The following is a 9,088-nucleotide window of genomic DNA, read 5'->3' as shown; positions in this document are numbered from 1 at the left end:
TCGAAGATGCCTTCGCAGCTGAAATTCAGAATACCTCTTTTCGCTTCATGTTCTCCTGATACCTGGGCCAAAATCTGGCAAAAATTTTCAGAATGCACAAAATTGGGCTTTGTAACAGGAGAACATGATGTCAGAAGAGGTGGCACTAAGTAATGTCTCCGGAGAGAGAATCGAAGATGCCTTCGCAGCTGAAATTCAGAATACCTCTTTTCGCTTCATGTTCTCCTGATACCTGGGCCAAAATCTGGCAAAAATTTTCAGAATGCACAAAATTGGGCTTTGTAACAGGAGAACATGATGTCAAAAGAGGTGGCACTAAGTAATGTCTCCGGAGAGCGAATCGAAGGCGCAGAACTATTCGAAGCAGAAGTTTCGCTGAAATTCAGAATACCTCTTTTCGCTTCATGTTCTCCTGATACCTGGGCCAAAATCTGGCAAAAATTTTCAGAATGCACAAAATTGGGCTTTGTAACAGGAGAACATGATGTCAGAAGAGGTGGCACTAAGTAATGTCTCCGGAGAGAGAATCGAAGATGCCTTCGCAGCTGAAATTCAGAATACCTCTTTTCGCTTCATGTTCTCCTGATACCTGGGCCAAAATCTGGCAAAAATTTTCAGAATGCACAAAATTGGGCTTTGTAACAGGAGAACATGATGTCAGAAGAGGTGGCACTAAGTAATGTCTCCGGAGAGAGAATCGAAGATGCCTTCGCAGCTGAAATTCAGAATACCTCTTTTCGCTTCATGTTCTCCTGATACCTGGGCCAAAATCTGGCAAAAATTTTCAGAATGCACAAAATTGGGCTTTGTAACAGGAGAACATGATGTCAGAAGAGGTGGCACTAAGTAATGTCTCCGGAGAGAGAATCGAAGATGCCTTCGCAGCTGAAATTCAGAATACCTCTTTTCGCTTCATGTTCTCCTGATACCTGGGCCAAAATCTGGCAAAAATTTTCAGAATGCACAAAATTGGGCTTTGTAACAGGAGAACATGATGTCAGAAGAGGTGGCACTAAGTAATGTCTCCGGAGAGAGAATCGAAGATGCCTTCGCAGCTGAAATTCAGAATACCTCTTTTCGCTTCATGTTCTCCTGATACCTGGGCCAAAATCTGGCAAAAATTTTCAGAATGCACAAAATTGGGCTTTGTAACAGGAGAACATGATGTCAGAAGAGGTGGCACTAAGTAATGTCTCCGGAGAGAGAATCGAAGATGCCTTCGCAGCTGAAATTCAGAATACCTCTTTTCGCTTCATGTTCTCCTGATACCTGGGCCAAAATCTGGCAAAAATTTTCAGAATGCACAAAATTGGGCTTTGTAACAGGAGAACATGATGTCAGAAGAGGTGGCACTAAGTAATGTCTCCGGAGAGAGAATCGAAGATGCCTTCGCAGCTGAAATTCAGAATACCTCTTTTCGCTTCATGTTCTCCTGATACCTGGGCCAAAATCTGGCAAAAATTTTCAGAATGCACAAAATTGGGCTTTGTAACAGGAGAACATGATGTCAGAAGAGGTGGCACTAAGTAATGTCTCCGGAGAGAGAATCGAAGATGCCTTCGCAGCTGAAATTCAGAATACCTCTTTTCGCTTCATGTTCTCCTGATACCTGGGCCAAAATCTGGCAAAAATTTTCAGAATGCACAAAATTGGGCTTTGTAACAGGAGAACATGATGTCAGAAGAGGTGGCACTAAGTAATGTCTCCGGAGAGAGAATCGAAGATGCCTTCGCAGCTGAAATTCAGAATACCTCTTTTCGCTTCATGTTCTCCTGATACCTGGGCCAAAATCTGGCAAAAATTTTCAGAATGCACAAAATTGGGCTTTGTAACAGGAGAACATGATGTCAGAAGAGGTGGCACTAAGTAATGTCTCCGGAGAGAGAATCGAAGATGCCTTCGCAGCTGAAATTCAGAATACCTCTTTTCGCTTCATGTTCTCCTGATACCTGGGCCAAAATCTGGCAAAAATTTTCAGAATGCACAAAATTGGGCTTTGTAACAGGAGAACATGATGTCAGAAGAGGTGGCACTAAGTAATGTCTCCGGAGAGAGAATCGAAGATGCCTTCGCAGCTGAAATTCAGAATACCTCTTTTCGCTTCATGTTCTCCTGATACCTGGGCCAAAATCTGGCAAAAATTTTCAGAATGCACAAAATTGGGCTTTGTAACAGGAGAACATGATGTCAGAAGAGGTGGCACTAAGTAATGTCTCCGGAGAGAGAATCGAAGATGCCTTCGCAGCTGAAATTCAGAATACCTCTTTTCGCTTCATGTTCTCCTGATACCTGGGCCAAAATCTGGCAAAAATTTTCAGAATGCACAAAATTGGGCTTTGTAACAGGAGAACATGATGTCAGAAGAGGTGGCACTAAGTAATGTCTCCGGAGAGAGAATCGAAGATGCCTTCGCAGCTGAAATTCAGAATACCTCTTTTCGCTTCATGTTCTCCTGATACCTGGGCCAAAATCTGGCAAAAATTTTCAGAATGCACAAAATTGGGCTTTGTAACAGGAGAACATGATGTCAGAAGAGGTGGCACTAAGTAATGTCTCCGGAGAGAGAATCGAAGATGCCTTCGCAGCTGAAATTCAGAATACCTCTTTTCGCTTCATGTTCTCCTGATACCTGGGCCAAAATCTGGCAAAAATTTTCAGAATGCACAAAATTGGGCTTTGTAACAGGAGAACATGATGTCAGAAGAGGTGGCACTAAGTAATGTCTCCGGAGAGAGAATCGAAGATGCCTTCGCAGCTGAAATTCAGAATACCTCTTTTCGCTTCATGTTCTCCTGATACCTGGGCCAAAATCTGGCAAAAATTTTCAGAATGCACAAAATTGGGCTTTGTAACAGGAGAACATGATGTCAGAAGAGGTGGCACTAAGTAATGTCTCCGGAGAGAGAATCGAAGATGCCTTCGCAGCTGAAATTCAGAATACCTCTTTTCGCTTCATGTTCTCCTGATACCTGGGCCAAAATCTGGCAAAAATTTTCAGAATGCACAAAATTGGGCTTTGTAACAGGAGAACATGATGTCAGAAGAGGTGGCACTAAGTAATGTCTCCGGAGAGAGAATCGAAGATGCCTTCGCAGCTGAAATTCAGAATACCTCTTTTCGCTTCATGTTCTCCTGATACCTGGGCCAAAATCTGGCAAAAATTTTCAGAATGCACAAAATTGGGCTTTGTAACAGGAGAACATGATGTCAGAAGAGGTGGCACTAAGTAATGTCTCCGGAGAGAGAATCGAAGATGCCTTCGCAGCTGAAATTCAGAATACCTCTTTTCGCTTCATGTTCTCCTGATACCTGGGCCAAAATCTGGCAAAAATTTTCAGAATGCACAAAATTGGGCTTTGTAACAGGAGAACATGATGTCAGAAGAGGTGGCACTAAGTAATGTCTCCGGAGAGAGAATCGAAGATGCCTTCGCAGCTGAAATTCAGAATACCTCTTTTCGCTTCATGTTCTCCTGATACCTGGGCCAAAATCTGGCAAAAATTTTCAGAATGCACAAAATTGGGCTTTGTAACAGGAGAACATGATGTCAGAAGAGGTGGCACTAAGTAATGTCTCCGGAGAGAGAATCGAAGATGCCTTCGCAGCTGAAATTCAGAATACCTCTTTTCGCTTCATGTTCTCCTGATACCTGGGCCAAAATCTGGCAAAAATTTTCAGAATGCACAAAATTGGGCTTTGTAACAGGAGAACATGATGTCAGAAGAGGTGGCACTAAGTAATGTCTCCGGAGAGAGAATCGAAGATGCCTTCGCAGCTGAAATTCAGAATACCTCTTTTCGCTTCATGTTCTCCTGATACCTGGGCCAAAATCTGGCAAAAATTTTCAGAATGCACAAAATTGGGCTTTGTAACAGGAGAACATGATGTCAGAAGAGGTGGCACTAAGTAATGTCTCCGGAGAGAGAATCGAAGATGCCTTCGCAGCTGAAATTCAGAATACCTCTTTTCGCTTCATGTTCTCCTGATACCTGGGCCAAAATCTGGCAAAAATTTTCAGAATGCACAAAATTGGGCTTTGTAACAGGAGAACATGATGTCAAAAGAGGTGGCACTAAGTAATGTCTCCGGAGAGCGAATCGAAGATGCCTTCGCAGCTGAAATTCAGAATACCTCTTTTCGCTTCATGTTCTCCTGATACCTGGGCCAAAATCTGGCAAAAATTTTCAGAATGCACAAAATTGGGCTTTGTAACAGGAGAACATGATGTCAGAAGAGGTGGCACTAAGTAATGTCTCCGGAGAGAGAATCGAAGATGCCTTCGCAGCTGAAATTCAGAATACCTCTTTTCGCTTCATGTTCTCCTGATACCTGGGCCAAAATCTGGCAAAAATTTTCAGAATGCACAAAATTGGGCTTTGTAACAGGAGAACATGATGTCAGAAGAGGTGGCACTAAGTAATGTCTCCGGAGAGAGAATCGAAGATGCCTTCGCAGCTGAAATTCAGAATACCTCTTTTCGCTTCATGTTCTCCTGATACCTGGGCCAAAATCTGGCAAAAATTTTCAGAATGCACAAAATTGGGCTTTGTAACAGGAGAACATGATGTCAGAAGAGGTGGCACTAAGTAATGTCTCCGGAGAGAGAATCGAAGATGCCTTCGCAGCTGAAATTCAGAATACCTCTTTTCGCTTCATGTTCTCCTGATACATATTGGCCAAAACCTGGCATAAATTTTCAGAAGTTGCAACCCGAAATTTGGCTTCTCGTCAGAACGCACAAAGTTGCAAACCGAAATTTGGCTCCTCGCGAAAAGCATACAAAGTTGCAAACCGAGATTTTATGTCTCGAACGCCCCAGTTTCATTTGCAACAATGTTGAAAAATTTTTGCCTTTGCAACTTTGTTGCATTTTCGCGGGGCGCTCTATTCAGTAAGTTATTACTTACCAAATTCTGCGTGATCGTAAGTAGTTCATACGCATCAAGCTGTGCATCAATATTTTAAAATGTTACGTGGTGATGTTGCGGAGTGTGATGTGTGATGTTGTGGAGTGTGCTGTGTGATCTGTGGTTTGTGCTGTGTGATCTGTGGTTTGTGGTGTGTGATATTTTGTCTGTGATGTGTGGTGTACGTGTGACATGTGGCAAACATGGGAAATATGAGGATATAACGCAATACACTTTCACAATGAAACACAATAATTCAGATTCTTATTTAAAGCGTACATAGCTAATAACATTGACAAGCACACAAGTAGTTTCACATTCATAAAAAGTATTCGACCGATGCCGCACAACTCTCTATAATTAATTGCTCCGTCTACGTGCCACTTAACGGGTAACGGTTGAATGAGTAACACACTCATAATATTCCCCACGTTAATTGCGACATTTGTTTTATTAATCGACGCTGCATGCGTTTAACGTTGCCCTTTGACACAGCCGCGATTACCGTCGCGGAATGCAACGGCCGGCAATCAATTTCCTTCTTTTAATTGGCCCTGCAACATTTATACTCCTCTGTTCCTGGATTACCGCATTACACGCGCACGGTGCGTTATGGTCTCCTACGGAAAGTAATACCGGAGGAGCCTTTACGACCAGATCAACTCCAACGATAGTCGACCGTATGCCGTTTCATCGTCCTGGACCTTCTTGAGGGGAATCCCTAGCTCGTATGCAGTTACGACACTCTACTAGCGCTCGGCCCCAGTCGAGGAAGATAGTAGAACAGCGCCTGAAATAATGGTATCACTGCTTTTAAAACTGTGCTGTTACATTTCATTCTGAGGTATGTCCGATCTGATATTTATAGAGGAAGAAGAATAGAGGGACTTGCTACTGGACTTCTACTGAAACTGAAAATACCGGTATAAGACGTCATACCGATATATGCAAATACCAGTATATTTACCTATATTTACTGGTAATTTTTTCAGTTTTCGGATTTTATTACAGTTTCCAAAATATTATTAAGCACAACCGATTGTACACGATATTGATATTGCTGTAATACCGAAGCTAATCATAAAATAACATGTATAATGTGTTCGCAAGTGAAGAAGAAAGTGATATTGCGACTTCCGGAATTCGGAAGGGAAACGTTGTATTTTTCTTTTTTCTGCGGCCACGCTATAATGAAGCTACGAATCTGTTGGTATTTTTATGAAAATATATTACGTTATGTCGTATTTTTGCAGCTCGAATTAATAAGGGCTATAAATATATTACTTTAATCTGCAATGACACCCAAAGAAAAACCGGAAAAATACTGGTATTTATTTCGGTTTCGGTACTTCAACGATTTCGGTATTCACTTATATTTCGGTTCTATAACGATTTCGGTAATCATCTGTTTCGGTACGATATCGGTTTCGGTATAGCTTTGTGGACGTAATACCGGTATGAAAATCATACCGTGCCAGATGAAATAGAGCGACGTATCTCACGGACAAAAGTCACCCATCCCGCCCCGAAATTCCTACCAAACTATTCACCACTGAAACAACCCCCGTTCCCCTATTTCCGCGGAAACGCGAGAAAATATTCTCCGAAGCGTGACGGCGTCGCGACCGCCCCGAGATCGAAATTAATAATCAAATTGGAGCCGCGCCACGACCAACAACAGCGAACGTTTCCCATGAGTTACGGTAAGGGGGCCAGGCGGCAGTAAAGCCGTTTTCTAATTCGGGAAGAATGGAAATAACGGTTCCGCGGGCGCATCCCGGCGCGGAAGGATGTCATTGTCGTTTACGACGGGGAGTACATGAATGCCGAAGCGACGGTGAAGATTTCGTGCGGGTAGCATCGCGGGGTGGTAAATCCTCGCGATGTATTTTGACATTTGGGGGAGGCGGGGGAAGTATAATCCGCGGTGATTTACCGTTCGGCTAGCTGGCGCGCAACCCTGGCGACCAACAGTCTATTACTGTCAATGAAATGCAAGCATAAGCGCGAAATACGGAACCGCGAGGAGAGCCTCCCGTAGGCGAGATCCAAGGATATCGTAAAGCCACCTCGTACCTCTCCGGCTTGGCCGCGTTTTCTTGCTTGACGATTTTCCGCGGGGGAGCTCTCCGGGGTTACGTGTCAATCTTCAGCCGGGCCGAGACACTGATGAAAAGGAATTCCTCGAACGACAGGCCTGTTCATAGAAATGCTAATCGAGGCAGGTGATTAAGAGACACCGGGGGTAAAGACGTTGAGGAATACATACCTTCCACATCGCTGTTCGTAGAAGAGAATATTCATGGTGGCTGGACCATGGTGTGCCGGTCTCGTCCTTTCTTTTCGTCGATCGGGAGGCCGACGAGAGCTAAAAGGACAGTATATCTTCGGCGTGCACCAGAACGGATACTTGGTTGTCACCAAACAGAAATAGTTTCACGTACGCGGGGCTTTTATGACGTTCACGGCGAAGGGAGGAACGAGGCAGAGGGAAGCAAAAAGGCCCCGGCTTGGAGAGGAGCGTTGCTCGTCTCCCGCGGTACGAGGGGGGCCCCGTGCGGACGGGCCCAGGTTCCCAAGGCCCATCCTTTTCCCATTCATCGAGCTTCGATCTTTATCTGGAATATTATCGACGGGATCAGGCCTATACTTTAATCTAATTAATCATGCCGCAAGCTGCAATTGTTCGCGCACCGCCGCCATTAAACTCCCATATACGCGGGGCGAGGATTAAAATTACCTTGTCGCTTAGCCCCCTCGAATAACAGGCATTTACTTAATTCCTCGTCGACCCGGCCGCGTTCATCGCTTTTTAACGTCCACTTATGTAATTGAACGGAAAAACGAGAATACCCGCGGTGTCGTTCTATACCTTGAGCTTAAGCTTCCCTTTTTATTTAACTTGAATTTCAAATTTCAGCAACCGCTGCGGCTACCTTGCACGTAATCAGCTCCCCGACGGCGCGCAAAATTGCAAAGCGAGATTTAATATTTAACGAAGCCATCTCTACCATCCCCCTCGCCTATCTTTATTTTACCCTTATTGTTCTCACCCTGTTCGCATTAATGTATTACACGCGTGAATTTAAGAATAAATAAAAGCGTAATTCTGTAATTTTCAAGACTATTTATTTACCCCTTCGCTGATCCCAAAACCTCTCCAACGACCTTTCGATTTCCGTGCAGCAGGATTATCGAAAGAGGCACGGAGCCGTTCGACTTTAGCGTTTCCCAGCGGCGCTAATAGACACGTCCACCGGGCGCATAAGCATAACGCGCGACAAATGTGCGTCCATATTTCGCGAACGGTCCATTGTACGAACGGAAGCCGGTGGTTCTGCTCCGACGGGGCGCGGAGAGAGAGCGAAAAAGAAGAGAGGCCGAGGGGGAATAAAACGAGCGACCGAGGCTGAGTTATGACGGCCGTGGCCCGAAAATATTTCGCGAGCTTTATAATCCTTGGAAGCGTTTCGTCGGGGCGACACACGCGTACGCATAAATACGAGGGGCAACACACTGTGCACGCCTAAATATGTACATACAGGGTGGTTCCGCGGAGACCGCATAGAAGCTACAAAGGGACATTTTTACAATTACTAAATATTCCATCGGCTCAGATTTAGAGATTGGCTTACACAGTCTTCCTCGCCTCGAAACTTTGGAAAATAAATCTCGAACCCCATTAGGTGTATTTAATCTCCTCCCCCTTCCCCTGTTTTGGGTTGTGGAAATTATCCTTTGATGGATCGCTGTATAATTTTGATGCTGCATCCCGAAGCTTCAGGGTTAATCGCCAGGCGGGGTGATTTTATTAAGCATCACCCTGTAAGCGCGCGAAGGAGGGCGATCCGGCGCGAAAAAATGTCCCGGTGAACGTGACGCGATCTCCTCCGGTTGCCTCTAAACGCCGTCTTTCGGCCGCCCCGAGATCGCATTTATATGCAGAGTGCACCGTTCGAATATGCATAAACCTCGCGAGCGGCGCATACCCGTTGCGACTACCGGGCGCGATGCGCTATTGGCCAAAGTAATGGAACCGTTTAAGGAGCCGTATAAAAATCGAAATTCAATATGCCATAGAGCGGAATTTACTGGATGATATAAAGCGCGCATAAACTTCCGCCCGCGGTCGGCGCGACTGCTCGGATTCTCGCTTTGCCGCGCGGGGGATGCCTAATTCC

At 44.8% G+C, this 9,088-nt stretch overlaps 1 long non-coding RNA gene across 1 annotated transcript; it reads right to left on the bottom strand.

The window, feature by feature from the left end:
• Positions 1 to 5,154: 5,154 nt before the first annotated feature.
• LOC143377810 (uncharacterized) lies at positions 5,155 to 7,912 on the bottom strand. The gene is made up of 3 exons (XR_013087414.1): positions 7,177 to 7,912; positions 6,984 to 7,104; positions 5,155 to 5,697 (listed from the first exon to the last, which is right to left on the bottom strand). It is a non-coding gene; the product is annotated as an uncharacterized LOC143377810 (long non-coding RNA).
• Positions 7,913 to 9,088: the final 1,176 nt, after the last annotated feature.

The sequence above is a fragment of the Andrena cerasifolii genome, chromosome 16, assembly GCF_050908995.1.
Source record: "Andrena cerasifolii isolate SP2316 chromosome 16, iyAndCera1_principal, whole genome shotgun sequence".
NCBI classification, from domain to species: domain Eukaryota; kingdom Metazoa; phylum Arthropoda; class Insecta; order Hymenoptera; family Andrenidae; genus Andrena; species Andrena cerasifolii.
This window is presented reverse-complemented; position numbering and strand designations above follow the sequence as displayed.